Genomic DNA, 18551 nt, shown 5'->3' with positions numbered 1-18551 from the left:
AACAGTGAGGTCTTTCAAACCCATTGTAAAACCAACTCAATGCAAATAAAAGTTAGATAAGCATATATTCAGGTATGAAAGAACTTGAGCACAAAATTTTTATTTTTATTTAACTTCAGTGAAACAAAATCTTCCCTAATATTTATATAAAGTAATTTTCACTGTGCTTAGTTGTATACCATCTGTTTTTATCTTCCTTTCAGAGGTATCTTCTCCTGACTCAGGTGTATCCACCACCCATTGCCAGGATGACCTAAAACTGGTCAGTCCATTTTTAAAATCCTTTGATGGCTATACACTGTCTGGTGGATAGAATTCAAATTATTATATGGCAAAGAAAGATCCTTCCCTGAAACTCCCAATACTCTTTAGACCAACAGTTCCAATGACTGCTCCCAAGAACTCTGTGCTCCCCTGATTCCAGGTTCAGCCCTCTTTCCACATATCTTGCATCTCCCCACCACCATGATTTTGCATGTAACATAGCATGCCTTTTGCTTAATCCTCCTTCCCTTCTCTAGTGAAATTCTAATTTGTACATGAAGGTCAAATCCAAATACTAACTTCTCTGTAATTTGCTAACTTCTCTCTAGGAGTATAATAAATATTGGCTTCATTAGTTAATCTACTTGGACATTCTGAGAAAATGTTCTTCTTCTCCAGGAGGGTTTCTTTAGCTCTTTGTAGGCCATTCAGACACATGATAGAAATTGTGTTCAAATATACATGTGTGGTTTTGAATATGTAAAAATGTGCACAAAAGTTTAAGAAAATGGATAAAAACTGTAAATATATGCTATGCAACCATAATGGAGAGGTCATTTTTTTTAAAATGTGATGAGGATGACATTGAATAGACTTACTCCATAATTTAAAATCTTTGACAAAGAAAACCCCAGAGCTAGAAGAATCCTTACCAAGCAAATATTCAGGTATGAAAGAACTTGAGCACCAATATTTAAGAAATAAATCCTTACCAATATTTAAGGAAGAAATAATAAACTCACAAGCTCTTTCAGAGATTAGGGGAAAGGGGACATTAAACTCATTTTACAAAGATGGCATAATAATGATAGATTCGGGAAAAAACGTGTAGGTCAGTATCTTTCATAAACATAGAAATAGAAATTCTTTTTAAAATTTAGCACATAGAATCGAATGATACATAAAAAGTACAATAGAAAGAGAAAGTGCAGTTTATCCCAAGAATACAAGGTTATTTTCCCAACACTGTTTATTGAAGAAACCATCCTTTCCCCATTGTATATTCTTGACACCTGTAGAAAATCAACTGACCACAAATGCTATTTTTTTCTGTGTTCTCTGTCTGGTTCCATTGGTCAGTGTATCTGTTTTATGCCAATACAAGGCTGTTTTAGAACCTTTGCTTTGTAACATATTTTATATTCAGGCAGTATGATGCCTCTAGCTTTGTTTTTATTTTTTTGTTTTTTTTCTTTAGTTCAGGATTGCTTTAGCTACTCAGGGTCTTTATGATTTCATACGAATCTAGGATTTTTTTTTCTATTTCTATGAAGAATGTAATCGCCATTTTCACAGATATTGCATTGGGTAGTATGGGCATTTTAACAATATTAATTCTTATAATCCATAAGCAGGTTATAGCAATCCACTTATTTATGCTGTGTTCAATTTCTTTCACTAATGTATTAAAGTTTCCAGTATACAGATCTTTTACCTTCTTTGTTATAATCACTCCTAAATCTTTTTTGTTGAATTCTAAGTGAAATTGTTTTCTTAATTTATTTTTCGGGTAGTTTGTTGTTACTATTTACAAATGTTCCTGATATTTCAATGTTCGTTTTGCATCCTGCAAATTTACTGAATTTACTTGCCAGTTCTAGCAGTTTTTTGGTAAAGTCTTCAGGGTTTTCTAGTGATAAGATCATGCCATGAGCAGAGATAATTTGAATTCTTCCCTTCCTATTTGGATGCTTTTTTCTTTCTTTCTTTTTCTTTCTTTATTTGCTCCAGCCAGGATTCCCAGTACTGTATTGAATAGGAATAGTGAGAGTAATACCCTTGTCTTAGTTCTGATCTTAAAAGAAAAGCTTTCAGCTTTCCACCACTGAATACAATGTGAGCTGTGGGCTTCATTGTGTTGAGGAACATTCTATTCATACCTAATTTGTTTTTTATACTGAAAGAATAAAATTAGGATAATTAGAATTAGGATTTTGTCAAATGCTTCTTCTGCATCTATTGAAATGGTTATAGTTTCTGTTTTATTATTATGTTCCATTTGGTGAATCACATTTATTGATTTGTACATATTTAGCCACTGGAATCCCTGGAACAAATCACCCTTGATTCTGGCAAATAATCTTTTTAATTTGCTATTGAATATGGTTTTCTAGTATTTTGTTGAGAATTTTTAGATCAGTGTTCATCAGGGATATTGGCCTGAAATTTTCTTTCTTCTACTGTCTTTACCTGGCTTTGGTACAGGGTAATGTTGGCTGCATAAAATGAGTTATGGAATTATTGAGTAAATAACATATCAAAATAAATATTGATAAATATGATACATCAAGCAAAACAATGCCTCCCAATGATGTCCACATCTCAGTCCTCCAGAAGCTGTGAATGTGTTAGGTTTTATTGTAAAAGGGAATCAAGATTGCAGATAAAATGAAGGTTACCAGCTTTGAACATGGAGAAAGGGAACACAATCCAAAGAAGGCAGTCAACCACCAGAAGCTGAAATTATTGCCTTATCTTCATTATTTTGGAATAATTTAGAAGGTTTGTTATTAGTTTGTCTTTAAATGTTCAGTAGAATTTAGCCATAAAGTCATCTGGACCTGGAATTTTCTTTGATGATAGATTTTTTATTATTATTGATTTAATCTCATTCATTATTAATCCATTCTTTTTTAAAATTCATGATTCTATCTTGGTAGGGTGTATGTTTCTAGGGATTTATCCATGTATTCTAGTTTATTCAAGTTGTTGGTACATAATTATTCATACTTCTCAAAATCCTTTTTACTTCTGTAGCATCAGTTGTAATGTTTCTCACTGAACCAGAACTGTCAGCCAAAATAAAAACAACATATTTTCTTCGTAACTTATCCAGTCTGTGCTACTGTGTTATTAGCAACAGAAAACAGACTGACACTATAGTTTTGTTCCAATTGCTCTATAAATGTAGGTTCTGACTTTGGAATTTTTTCTCTTTATTCTTGTGTGAACTTTCTAAGGAAACCATTATAAATTACCACAAACTGTGTGGCTTCAGACAAAGAAATATATTTTCTCACAGTTATTGAGGCTGAAGTCTGAAATGAAGGTGTCAGCAGGACAATACTCTCTCTAAAACCTCTAGGAAAGAATCCTTTCTTTGCCTCTTCCAACTCTTGGTGGTTCCAGGCATTTCCTGGCTTGGATTATTAATTCATTCATAAAGACAAAACTCCAATGACCTCCTAAAGTTCCTACTTCATCCTCAACAGCTCATAATGGGGATGAAACTTCAACATGAGTTTTGGAGGAGATAAATAATATTCAAATTATGCAGACAGCAATGCAATTTAGCTGAGAAAAGATGATTTTCTTCATGATTTGGGGTCAACAGAATATTCATAAGGGAGAATATTATTATTATTATTATTATTATTATTATTATTATTATTATAAGGGAGAATATTAATATTATTATCCATACTATACATGAAGTTAATTTATATGATTCATAAACCTACCTAACCATGAAATTGATAAATATTATACAGTAAGCAAAACAATGGACCTCCCAAAGATGTCTACATCTCAATCCCCCAGAACCTGTGAAGGTGTTAGGTTTTATTGCAAAAGGGAACTAAGGCTGCAGATGGAATGGAGCTGATCAGCTTTGAAGATGGAGGAAGAGAGTAAAAACATGCCAAAGAAAAAACAGTTTGTCTCCAGAAGCTGGAAAGAAGAAGAGATGGATTCTATTTTAGAGCCTCTTGAAAGGATTCTACCTGCTGACAAGTTGGTCTATCCCAATGAGACCTATGTCAGGCTTCTGATGTAGAGAATTGTAAGATAAGATCATGTTGTTTGTAGTCGGTAGGTTTGGGGGTAATTTGTTATACCAGCCACAGAAAACATATGCTCATATCCTCAATAGATTTTCTATCCAGAATACAAAGAGAACTCAAAAAAATCTATAAGAAAAAGATAATGATCCAGTTTTTTAAATGAACAAAAATGTGAATAAGTTCTTCACAAAAAAAAGAAAAGAAATTAAATTAGGCAATCAAATATGAACAGGTACTTGATATCATTACTCATCAAGGAAAGACAAGTTAAATCCATCTGACACAAATGAATAGAACCAAGATTGTCTAAAGTTAAGAAAACTGACTGCAAAGGCAAGAGATCGGGATCCAGAACACAAATAAGGGACAGGTGTATGTGACAAGATGGAAGTCAAAGAATGTAGGTTCAGATGAAGGTATGTTGTTAAACTTTTGTGGTAGAACAATGAAGGTGTTTGTATCAAACTGAATGATTTCTCTCTATGGAGTATGGTGAAAACTTACCCCAAGAGTATGCATGTACAAGGAACTGTGGAGATTTGAGGATAAGAAAATTGGAATAAACAAAATGTAAATAAATGTGTAGATAATAAAATGAAAAAGACTGAAATGTAAAATTTTGGCAAAGATAGGCAACAAATGGAACTCTCAAACATTGCTAGTAAAGTGTAAATTTCCACTTTGGAAAACTGGTAAAATCTGCTTAAGCTAGACATATTTTTATCATTAATCCCAAAATATACATGAAGGATTGGTTCTCAGACCAGACCCCTAAAAGACACCACAATCTTTGAATACTCATGCCCTTTTTATAAAAAGTGGCATAGTTTTTGCACATAACCTACCTACATCTTCTCATATGCTTTAAATCATCTCTTTACTGCTTGTAATACCTAATACAGTGTAAATGCTATGTAAATATATGTTGTATTGTTAGAGAATCATGACAAGGAAAGAAAGTCTATACATGTTCACTCATTTTTCTTAGAATTTTCGATCTGAAGTAGGTTGAATTCACAGGTGCAGAGCCCAAAACTATTGAGACTTAAATATAATACCCAAGAGAAATTGGTATATATGTCCATTAAAAAAATAAGAATATCTAATGCAGCTTTATTCAAAATAATGAAAAGTAGGAACATTCTAAATGCCTCAAATAAGGAAGAAATAAATGTTAGCATACTAATACAATAGAGCACTATACTGAAATTTTAAAAAAGCAAATACACACTCAGGGCATAGATAAATCTGATGGCCATTATGTTGAGTTAAGTAAGCACTCAATGATTCCATGCATATAAACTTCAAAACTAGATACAACTACTAGAGGGTTATAGAAGTTGAAACAGTAAATGCTTCTTAGAAAGGAGGCTTATTGTCAGAAAAGATGCAAAGGAAATGTATGGGGTATTTAAAATATTCTGCATCTTGATCTGCATCATTAAAAAGTTCAGCAATTTAACACTAAAGATTAATTTACATACTTTACTCTGTGTATATTATATGTTAATTGAAAAGATACAAAAGTGAAATGAAATATTATGCTCAAATGACTAGAATATGGAAGTCAGGTACCTGCAATCATGTAAAGGCACAGGCATGGAATAGATGGGGCATGGACCATAATAATAGTGTTCAATGGCCCGTTAGTGCTTCAACCAATAGAATAAGAGAAATTAATCCAGTTTTGATCAAAAAATAGATTAGTCCTTGAATTCTTTACAATTTAATCCATCTTCTCCTGGCATAGCTAGATCTTCAAAGAGATTATTATGAATAATAGAAAACATGAAATATTTGTATACTCTCCATTAATGGCTAGTACTTTGATCTTCAAATGTTGCTTAGCATCCTTGAACATCCAGCTAATCTGGACCAACTATGACTCACAGGAAGTAAAGATATACCAAGCTTCCTGCCCTTCCATCCCTTTCCTCTGGACCAAGACTGTTTTCTGCTTGTCTTTCTAAGTGCCAGTATTCTTCTGAAGTGGAATGTGGTCCAAAACAGACACCTTACCTGAAAATAAAATATTTCCAAAATAGACAATATTAAACAAAAAAAGAATTTATCCAGATTGAAAATGAGAGTATAAAATAGAGCAGGCTGCATGGGTAGCCCAGTAGTAGAGCACTTTACTCATATACAGGGCCCTGGGTTCAATCCCCAATACCACAAAAAAATATGTAAAACAAAATAAGACAGAAACAAAAGAGAAAACTCTATGCTTAAAGTATGCTATATCCTCTCTTATCACCCAAGCCCCAATAGGTGACTTTGTCTCCTTCACCATGTCACACACCTTTCTCCTTGTAGACAAATTGAGGTGGCAGAGGGAAAGAGTGTTGCATCTCTACATGAGTTAGAATATGGGGTCAACAGGAGCTATTTTATAAAGCTCAACAGGACAACAACCTAGTAAGCTCCAGAGTCAACAGTTCAACTCTCCATTTCTATTTTTACAACCTTTCTTTCTTTTTTTTTTTAAAGAAAGAGAGAGAGAGAATTTTTTAATATTTATTTTTTAGTTTTCGGTGGACACAACATCTTTATTTTATTTTATTTTATGTGGTGCTGAGGATCGAACCCAGTGCCCCACGCATGCCAGGCGAGCATGCTACTGCTTGAGCCACATCCCTAGCCCAACACAACCTTTCTTATTGTAAATAAGATCCAAAAGTATTGACCAAAGTTATACAAAATTGCCTAAAACCTAAATCCAGTGACACATCACTAAGCCTGAACTTATTTTCCAACCCTATCTACTCATGCTCCTTAGGTACTTCCTAACCTTTCATCTCACAATATCTCATTGCCTGACAAACAATGAGAGGGCTCAATGAAGGTTTGCTGAATAAATTAATGACTTCAACATTCTCTTGGGATGCTCAGCAAATCCCATATTATTGGCCTCCCCATCTACACCTTTAGAAATATCGCTTCTTCCTCAAGGATGCATACATTGATATCTTCATGGAACATCTCTTGACCCCTGAGTTAAAATTCTCTTTCTCCTATGAAAGCTTTTATAATACTAGTAACAACTTGCTATATTCTTCTTCAAGATCCATGTTTGTATTAGCTCATCTGGTGAAAAAAATCATCCCCCATGATTATCCACAGAAATTGATTTTGTGTGTTCAAAATTGTCTTCACTTACCAACAGTATTTTTTATGCTTCTCTCCCTATATCATAACTCCCTTTGTTTGCTGGAAAGGAAATTACTGATTTTTTAATATATTTTTTAAATAACTAGTATTTCATGGTATACTTTGCATTGCTTACTACAACATCTCTTGTTTTCAAAATGTGTATTGAAATCTCTTCCCCCCGTATATTTGACTCCTGAGTCTGTTTTTTTTTTTTTGTAATTATGAGACCTTCCCTAATCTTTAGATTCAAAAACAAATACCCAGAAAGATTAGGAGAATATTGATTTTTATATTCATATTTCAAAAGAGAGTATGTATTAAAAAGTGCAAGAGGAAAAGGAGTCTTTGGCTGTGGCTGGAGCTCAATCCCCCTCATGTATCCTTGTGTTCAAAAATTTGTTTCCACAACAGTCTAGTAAAGCTAACTGGATCTGGAAGAACAGAAACCCTGATGACAATGCAGCGGGCTGTGGGATCTCCCGCTTTCATGGCTCCTCCATATCTGCTCTTCCCTGCTGAGGGATTTCAGAAATAGCTCCATTCTCAGGCTGTTTGGGGTTCAGAAGGACTATTGCCTTTTCAGATGGGGATTATAGCTTTGGCACACTTGTTTTTCTCAGCTTTATTGCTGCTCTCCACTTCTAAAAAAAAAAAGGAAAGAAGGAAGGAAGGGAAAGGAGTCAAAATGAGGATAAGTCACACATATTTAACAGTCTTCCTGATAAACAGAAGCCCCAGTAGCAAAAGAGCATTTAAAGAAATGACAGAGAGGAAATCAACCCTGTGGACTTGGAAATCTGCAGAGGCGTGAAATTCAGGGACACCCTCCAATAAGCACCCACTTTTATGTCGTATTTGAGAGTCCAGAAGGCTCCAAGTTCCCTAAGAGAAGGGAGGCTGCTTTGCTGATCAGGGACAACCAATACTCAGCCACAGTGGAAGCCCCTAAGTTCAAAGGAGAAAGGAAGGAATGGAGAGAGAAAAGGAAGAGAGGGAGAAATTGAAGTTATTTTGTCCTCTTTCTGAGTTGCACACTATATTTTTCCTTTGAAAAATATAGCAGCACGAGATCAGACTTTGGTAACCATTGCAGAGGTGTATTAATTTATTTTTTCATAACGTAAGTCTTATATTTTAACCAACCTCAAGACAATTCCCCACTCTTTATATTTCATATTTTCCTTCAGACAGTCTTTACTTCCTTGATAATTTTAATATATCTGTTAATATTTTTAATAGTATTTCTAAGGTCACTTCAATATATCCCTGAACCTCTCAGATACTCTCTTAAAAAGCCCTCCCTTCTGTCTGTAAGGCTAGAAGGAAAAGGGTAAAGAAGGTTCACAATTTCCTCCAAGATGTACAGACTCTTCTTTAGAAACTCTCTGAAGAGAAAAACTTATTTTTTCCCACCTCTTGAATGCCTGCCATAATGGTTTGGAAATGTACATATTTAGAATATGCAACTTAAACAGCTACTGATTGGAAAAATTCTTCTTTGAAACACATAAATTACGTTAATCATTTGAAATATAATTAGTATTGCTTAATGATTATTTTCAGTTCTCCTGAGGAAATAAAAAAGAATGATTCTCCTTGTTTCTAATTTTAAGCTTTATAAATACCAAGGACAAATGCTTTAAATGTTCATCCTACATGAAGTGTAGAGTTAAAATTTAAGACCACTTAAACAGAAAAAGTTGTGGAACTCAGTGAGGCAATTTAACTGAAACCATCTAAAACCTTAATGTCGGTGTTTTACAGCTTGACCATGTCAGCTCTGTTTTCGATGCAGTCCTGAATCAGCGCAGTAAGATTTTTTTAATACCAACGTGGGCCAGCACTTATCCTGAAGCACATAAAGCATTTTTTGACACATATGTTCACAACAACAGTCTTCAGAAGAAAAGGGAACAGTGAAAGTTCTAAGAAACTGGGCAGGAATACTTCCTAACGTTCAGTGGTTTAGATGAGTTGCTAAATTCTAAGTTGCAACAGGGTATGTAGTTTGCATGAAAAAAAAATAATTTTATTCACTATGCAGACAAAAAGTCCCTTTGAACATGCTCTATTTGGGGGCAATTTTGTGACTCAAAGGGTTTGCCATATTTCCCCAGGGATGCTTTAATCATTTCTCTCTTTTAACCTTCAAAGACCTCAAAAAATCCAGTTATGTGTCATAAATGCACACATGTGCCAGATACATTCAGAACATACATTTCCCACTAAATAATTGGGAGTGGAAGAGCAGGTCTTTGAGAGCTGAATGATAGCTTTCTCTCATATTTGAGGACAATTTCTTAAAACACTATTTCACAATAACTAATATTTATTAAGGGGTCCATGTCCCAAACCAAAGTATTATGATTCTGGGGATTTTCTCCTTTGCACAGTTCAGCCAAAGGACACCTTCTGGAGAAATAGCTGAAAGTTAGAGAAGTTTACTGGGAAAACATATATATTTTAAATAAACTAAGACAAAAAAGTTCACAACTAAGCCAAGCCAGGATGTGTCTGAATTTAGACACAGTTACTATAGTGCAAAGCGGTATTTAATGAAGAGTATAAGCAATTTCTGTGATCTCTGAAATCAGGAGTCACTTATAACATCTTTTAAGTCATTCCCTGATGGAATTCTATATTTGCCCTATTTTTCTGATACTTCCTTCTCTCATTCTCCATATTGCAAAGAAAGGAACATTTCCCTCCATTATCAAATCTTTCAATTATTTCACTAACTTCAATGTATCTTTAGCCCAGCATGGTTGCACACGCCTATAATCTCCACACCTTAGGAGGCTAAGGCCAGATGATCACCAGTTTGAGGCCAGCCTGGGCAACATAGCAAGACCTTGTCTCAAAATTGTAAAATAACATTAAAAGGAATAGGCATGCAGCTCAGAGGTAAAGCACCTCTGAGTTCAATCCATCCCCAGTGCCACCAAAAGATTTTTTTTAAAGTATATTTAGTGTGTTAACAAACTCATATGAAAGAGCATTCATCTATTTTGTTATTTCATGCACTTGCTGCTTATCACCTTTACAGTCTGGTATTAACTTCACTGAATGGAAAAACTAGAACTAAAATGGTTGAGAAGAGGTTTTTATTTTTTATGTCAACTACTGTATGATGCTAACTCCCAGAAGTGGGGGTAGGTGCTTACCCTTGTTGGTTTGTATTACTGTTTTCAACTAAAGGTCTGAAAGTCCTTGTGGCTGTTAGATTTTTTCTAAGCCACAGTTCCTGCTGGTTGGATGTGATTCTTAATGTTCATCTCTCACATTCTACTTCTCCAAGAGCCTGGTCCCCTCTGTCGATATAATGTTACTTTTTCTACTAAAATTTAAATACATCCAAGGGCCTCTTGGATTCTCCTCATTTCTTGCTGGCAATTAAAGGTGTTTAGAAGGATTCTCCAAATCCCTCTTGAAGAATCAAACCACCTTTTTTCCTCAGTGTGTTTGAAATTTGCTTCATGAAAATCCAGGATGATATTGATGAGTGCCTGCCGGGAATCTGCATTCAGTCAGTGTTCTTCTGTTTTGTTTTGTTATTTATCAGTTCTCTTTAATTATATATGACAGGAGAATCCATTTTGATACGATTATATAAGCATGGAATATGTCTTATTCTAGTTAGATCCCATTCTTATGGATGTACATGATGGTGAGATTCACTGTGTTGTTTTCATATATATTCACAGGAAAACTATGTCAGATTCATTCCAGTGTCTTTCCTTTGCTTATCCCCCCTCCCTTCCTTTCATTCCCCATTGTCTAATCTACTGCACTTCTATTCTTCCCCTAACCCTCCTTTATTGTGGGTTAGCTTCCACCTATTAGAGAAACACTCAACTTTCATTTGGGGGGACTGGCTTACTTCACTTAGCATGATAGTCTCCATATCCATCCATTTGCTGGAAATGCCATAAAGTCATTCTTCTTTATGGCTGAGTAATATTCCATTGTGTATAGATACCACATTTTCTTTATCCATTCATCTATTGGAGAGCACCTAGGTTGATTCCATAGCTTAGCTACTGTGAATTGAGCTGCTATAAACATTGATGTAGCTGCATCTCTGTAGTATGCTGATTTTAACTCCTCTGGTCAAGGATGGGCTATTCATTCACTGTTTCCTGTGCCCAGAATGTCCTTCCACCTCTTCCTTTTCTGGCCAATTCTCCATCACCCCCTGGGAGACTTACTGCACAATTCCATTTTCTCTGAAGCCTTCCAGTCCTCCAGCTCTGTTCTCCCACACTTTACATGTGCCTCTACTAGAGCATTCAACACATTTCACTAAAATTAATTATACAGTTTTGACTTTGAAGCCCCCAGGGCCTTATATATTAAATCCATTCTCTATTTATTTACTTATGTAATCATTCATTTAATATATTTTTCAATGCCAGCACTATATTCCAGCACTCTTTAGGACTCCAAATATAGTAGTGAATGCCAGAAGCAAGATCTCTGCTCTCTTTGAAGCTTTTGTTTTAGAAGGACGAGGCCTAACAATAAGCAAGTTAATGAATAAGTGAATAAGATAATTTTGTTATCAATACATTCTATAAAACAGGCCACGTAATAATGTCATGGAAAAGGCACTGCAGACAGGGTGGTGAGATAGCATCTCTGGGTGGTGATATTTGTGCTGCCATCTGCATGAAACGGAAAACCAACATTAATAGCTCTGCACAATTCAACAGGCCATACAGCGTCGGCAAGTCCAAAGAACAGAACAAGGTCTGTGTGGGTAGGTCACAGCAGTATTGATATTGGGGATGGAACCCAGGGTCTTGCATATGCTAGGCAAGTGCTCTACGTCTGAGCTATGTTGCCAGCCTTTTTACTTTATTGTGAGACAGGGTCTCACCAGTTTGACCCAGTGACCTTAAACATGAGATCCTCTCACCTCAGCCTCCTGAACAGCTGGGTTAATTTTTAGATCCTGTTTCAGCATTGGGAGCAGGTAGAAAAGAATCCTGACTTCCTCCTCCCAATTTGCTGGTACCCCTCCTCCAGAGTCTGCGCTTGCTTTGTTGTTTCAGTCTACATGGGTGACCTATTCACCTACTGCTCCCTCTGCCCAGAACACCATTTCTCTTCTTTTTCTAGCCAACTGTTGGTCATGCCCTAAAGAGAAATACTGAGTAATCTACCTCTGAAACATATCACATCACCTTGTAGGTAGATGACAGCCAATAGTCCATAGCTGTTGACTGAGTAGAGCTAATATTTCAAACATTCTGCAAAAGAGGGATTTGGGGTCTTTCTATACCTTCTCCCTACCTATGATTGTCTTTTCTTCCCTCGCCACTACCCTCCACAGCAAGACAGCAGTCTTAGTTGCAGATAAGCTTTCCTTTAAGGATTAGACTGGAACTAGGAGTAGCCAAGTAACATAATCAGAAATCCCTTCATTGTCCTCTATCAAAGTTACAGACTCTGATCTAGATATTGTGAGTTAAAAAAATATATATATATAGTTTGGCCCCATCTTCCTGAATCTCATTTCCACCTTAAACGAGTTCTGAATTCATAGCAAAAGAGGATAGAGAGATTTGACATCACTGGAAGACATAGTGTGAAGTAGCTGGAAGACGCTAAATTGGAAATTTGAGGACTTGATAGACTTGGAATCTGGTTACAACTCTATGCTAACTAGCTGTGGAACTTTAGGTCAGTCATTCAGAACCAATAACCCTTGCTCGATGAGAGAAATTTGTTCAGAGGAATATCTTAGATGACACAGAGAGAGAGAGATACACACATATATATCATTTAATCTTTAATACAATTTTGAGATACATACAATTTTTATCTTATTTCACAAATGACAACTTGGATACAGAGAAAGTCTGAGCACTGGGATTTAAACACAGACAGCCTGCTTCAAGAGCCTGACTCAGCCTCTGAAAGATTCCATAAAATAGACACTCCAGGGCTGGGGATATTGCTCAAGTGGTAGCACGCTCGCCTGGCATGCGTGCGGCCCGGGTTCGATCCTCAGTACCACATACAAATAAAGATGTTGTGTCTGCCGATAACTAAAAAATAAATAAATAAATAAATAAATATTTAAAAAAAATAGACACTCCAAGGTGTCTTCTAGTCTTCTAGTCTGGAATTTAGTCCCATTTCCTCAAAAATGAAATCTCCATCTTCAGTGCTCTGATTTTGACAAAGGTAACCTCCATTTCCTGTCATTCCCTTGTGGAAGATAAGGAAGCCCTTTCATACTCGTATTCTTTTGTCACCATTTACAGATGACACACTAATGAACATAAAGCTAAGGTCAACAAGCCTGACCTGCAATATTTTCCTCAATATTCACCCCTTCAAATTTCTGTCAAGAGATGTTTGCCAGAAGGTGATGACTCTAAAGATCAGGTCCTATAAACTGGCAATCTCTGTACCTTCAACAATTATTTCTCCATATCTCTTTCTCTTACAAGGACAAACTTCAACTTTGTTTCCCCTCCCAGAATTTAAAATCACCAGAAGCACGTTGCACTTTATTGCCTATTATGTTGTCTTTTTCCAAGTGTGATACATGCTGTGTCCAAGTAGAATTATTTGGAACCACAGTCATATCCATCTTATCAATGATCTTTGCTCAAAATGACCCAACCTGGTCCCCATTCAACATTTTGTTCTATGATGAGTGGATGGGTGAGCTTTAGCAGACTCTTCCTCTCAAGCAAACACCCCAAAACCATCTTGGTCTGCTATGGGCCATTCATGATCTCACCTTACAACTACCATAACAAATTCTCATCCACCTGGAAATTGTAGCAAAATCCCCCCTCAACCCCTGTACAATGTTCCTTCTTTTAACTTATGAGTTATAGAATTCACTTTATTTTTTGAAGGTACATGGTCAAAAAACATGGGATGAATTAGGTAGCTCTGCCATGTTCCAATTGCTTTTTCATTTATTTGTTTTGCCACATTTTCTCAGACTTGACCTTGGTCTTTAATACACACTAACAACTCAAGATTTCCACTTCCTTCTAACTAGTCCATTATGCTGCATTGTCTCTAGTGTATATAGTGGTTAATAAATATAACTAATGTTTATTCAACAAAGACATGTCCTAGAACATTTAAGACCACACTATTTGTAAATGCCCTAAACAGGAAACTACCCAAATGCCTGTCAACAGTAGAAAGGATAAACAGATGTGATTTATTTACACAATGTATTACATTGAGAATGGACAAGCTATGTGCATGCAATAATATAGATGAGTCTCACAAATATAATTTGAGTGAAAGAAGGCTGACACACACACACACACACACACACAAAATAAAACCCTTGCTTCTGAATAATATAATGCTAAGTGAAATTAGCCAATCCCAAAAACCCAAATGCCAAATGATTTCTCTGATTTAAGGATCCATAATATGCTATTGGGGGTGGGGATGGGAGGATTAAATGAACTCTAGATAGGACAAAGGGAAAAGGGGGAGGGAGGGGGAAGAAGGGAAAGGAAGGACGGATAGGGTTAGGAAAGATGGTGGAATGTGATGGTCATCATTATCCCAAGTACATGGAAGAAGACACAAAGGATGTGACTCTACTTTGTGTACAACCAGAGATATGAAAAATTATGCTCTATATGTGTAATATAATGCATTCTGTTGTCATATATAACAAATCAAAATAAAAAATAAAACCCATGTTTCTATATCTATTATAAAGTAGAAATCCAGTGCAAGCAAATTAATATTGTGGGAAGTCAGCTAGGTGGTTACCCCAAGGGGGTGGGGGATCATGTCTGATGGTGTAAAAGGTATCTCTGGGTCCAATTCATGTTCCATTTTTGATCTGAGGGCTAACTGAATGAGGGTGTTTGGTTTGTGAAAACTTGGTTGTGCTACACTTTATGATATGCATCCTCTCTGTATATATTTTAGGCTTTAATTTTTTAAATTTTTTATTCACTTGTCCTTTTTAGTTATACATGACAGTGGAATGTATTTTGACAAATTATACATACATGGAGTATTACTTCCCATTCCTGTGGTGGTACATGATGTGGAGTCACACTGGTCATGTATTCATATATGAATATAGGAAAGTTATATCTGATTCATTCTATAGGCTTTCATTTTCAAAAACTTAATAAATTTAATTTAAAATATAAAACATAATCATTGAAAACATACTAAAAAACAATACTTAACCTTTATGAAATACTTGCTTTTGTGCCAGATGGTATTTATATAAGTGACATTTATACAATAACTCAAGCTACAGTAATGGAACCAAATTCAGGATCCTAATGCAGATAGTCCAGTGCTGGAGTCAGTATGCTGGTTTAAAGCTTAATTCTGCTCAGTTTTAGGTGTTTTCCTTTATTTTTGCAATTTTTTTCATCTTTTATATTTATCTCTTTAATCCTCAGTTTTCTCATTTTAAAAAAGAAAGCAATGACAGTAAAGCTAATGCATAGGTTAAGGTAAGAATTCAATGAGTAAAGTACTTGACATACAGCTTGTAAAGTACTTGACATACAGCTTGATGAATATTAAAGGTTCAATACATGTTTAATAAGTTAGTTTCTGGGTTATCTTGCTTAGAAATTATATACATCTGTAAACTGAAGCACTATAAGGCACTCAACAATTCTTTTCACCTTCATATTTTAGGAATTAATGAGAGCAGAATGTCATGCTCTGTCTAGGAATGGACAAATGAATTTTGTGTTAGAGGAAAATGTTGTCCTCGATGTGAAGATGGAGATAAATAATAGTAAGAATGGGCACAGACATTACCACTAAGTTTCTAAAAGAAAAATTAAGATAAAGGATAGGAACAATTATGCTCTTCTCTCTGAATTCTGACATTGCATGTATATATTACATCATATATACATGGCAGGCAATATGTGTGGTGGTGACTCAGAGATAGAGCATCTAGATTCAACTCATAATTACTGTCATTGTCTATTTTTCTGTTGCTATAACAAAATGCCTAAGGCCAGATAATTTCTGAAGAATAAAATTTTCTTTGGCTGACAGTTCTGGAAGCTGAGAAGTCCAAAAGCATAGTGCTAGCATCTGCTCAGCATCTGGGTAGGGTATTCTTGCTGCTTCAAAACATCGCAGAAGGCATCACATGGCTAGACAGATAAAGTGTGCTATCTTGAGTCTGCCTCTTCTTACAAAACCACAAATTCCATTATGGAATGGAATGACCTCATCTAGTCCTAATTACCTTTCAAAGACTCTACCTTCAAATACCACTCACACATAAATTTAGGGATTAAGCTTCCAAAACATAATGAACTTTGGGTTGAAACTTCAAACTATAACAGCTGCTCAGATTACCTAGCCAAATACTTCTTCCTCCTTCAGTTTTCTCACCTGTCTGATAAGGATACCATTAATAGTATATATCTCATAGTTTGAGATTTAAAGCAATTAATACTTGTAAAATATTTGTAATGATTAGTTTATAGGAAGTACTAACAGCAATTTGTAAAACACAGTAAATGAATTAAATATTCATGATTTATTTGGGTAAAATCATAAAGTCAAAAAATTCTCTTCTAGACCTCCTCATTTTCCTCAAAGCACTTCTACCGTGCTCCTTCCACGGCCCTAATACAAACAGCATTGCCTCTGGTAATTCAAAACCTCCCTGAATAGTATTAACCCAGACCAGCCTCCTGCCATTGCAGATTCTCTCCCAGGAATATTTTTTAAAATTTACTTGTGCTAGGCTTCACTCCACTTAATGTGAAAAAAAAATGCAATCCTTTTAATAGATAATAATGAATGAATTTTTCTAAGATAACATTTCCAATCTTAACGGAGCTTTCTGAAGTCTGCTTTATTGCCTACTGAAGTGATGAAAATGGTAGAAACTTGGCACTACATCTTGCCAGATGGGAGATATTTTCACATCCACCAATGGCGAGAACAATCTCACCATTCTCAGTCATAACAACTATATGACAGCCTACTATTCTCTGATTGTTTAGGAGCAGTAAATTGCAAAATAAAAAACAAGTCTCTGTTTTCTCCTCTTTCAAGTCCAAATAAAGGACAAAAAAGTTGGAGAACTAAGAGGAATATGTTATGACTCTTCTGTTGAGCTTTAATTTCCCTTGGGAATGGTCTGGAAGCTGCTATGTAAAACCCATCCTTCCCTGTGTTGAAAAACTTTCTATTTCCCAATACTCTGTAAGCCTGGGAGATATTCCCTCCCCAGACCCCACCCTGAATTTTCCTGATTTATTCCAGGAGTGACTACATGTCATACATGGTTTTTTCCATGCACACATTCACAGGAACACATACACATGGAACTGCACTGCTTTCCTATTTCTAGCCTTACAGCTTATTTCCTAAATTTAAACAAACAAAGAAAAAAAATTCTAATGACCCAACATAAAGACCTGAACTTCAGGGGCTGGAGTTGTGGCTCAGCGAGCGGTAAAGCACTCACCTAGCATGTGTGAGGCCCTGGGTTTGATCCTCGGCACCACATAAAAATAAATAAATAAAATAAAGGTATTGTGTCCCACTACAACCAAAAAATAAATATTAAAAAAGAAAAAAACTGAACTTCAGCAGTAGCCTTGGGATCACCAAAGAGTTCTATTAGAAACAGACCCTTTCTGAACTGAAGAATCTCAAGTTTTATTAATCACACAACATACAGGCATCACAGAAGTAAACAACATGATATTCAAAACCCAGTGCGGAAGACCAGTCATCGTGTAGTAAGCTGTTCCACCCTTTAGAATGGCTCACATAATCTGCACTCATACTTCAGTTTGAAATGGCGGTGGGAATGTGATAAGAAGGCAGCAGTGAATTCCATCTTTGTCTTTAGGAAGTTACCCAGGGGTTCAAACACTTGACCTTCTCTTCCTCCAGAGGAATCTGGCCTGCCAGGCACTGATAATAGAACGGACCTATTAGGATGTGACTGCCCCTCTCCCTCTGGTTCAAGGTGTTCCAGCCATTTCCTTGGAACTTAGGGACACTCCTCCCCAAAACCGGCATCAACACATCCAAATAGAATCAATACCAACTTTCCAGAGCAATCACTCACATGAGGCCAGGAAAGAAGGTAAACTGACCATAACATAACCTCAAGAAACGACTAGAAACATCTGCCAGGTTGTTTTAAAAGGTGTGTCTGATGATGCAAACCTGCACTAATGAGTGGCTCAGAAAGTCCCAGAAATCAACGATCACTCACACATAGAAAGCATTTAGAAGGCAACTGATCCAAGTCAAGACTGAAGGCTGGTTCAAGATATCCAAGACAGCACTTCCACCTCCCTTGAATCTCGGGGCAGAAAGGATAATTTGAAATACTTC

Source organism: Callospermophilus lateralis, chromosome 10 (genome assembly GCF_048772815.1).
Source record: "Callospermophilus lateralis isolate mCalLat2 chromosome 10, mCalLat2.hap1, whole genome shotgun sequence".
NCBI classification, from domain to species: Eukaryota; Metazoa; Chordata; class Mammalia; order Rodentia; family Sciuridae; genus Callospermophilus; species Callospermophilus lateralis.
The sequence above is the reverse complement of the archived record's forward strand: the minus strand, read 5'-3'. Positions refer to the sequence as shown.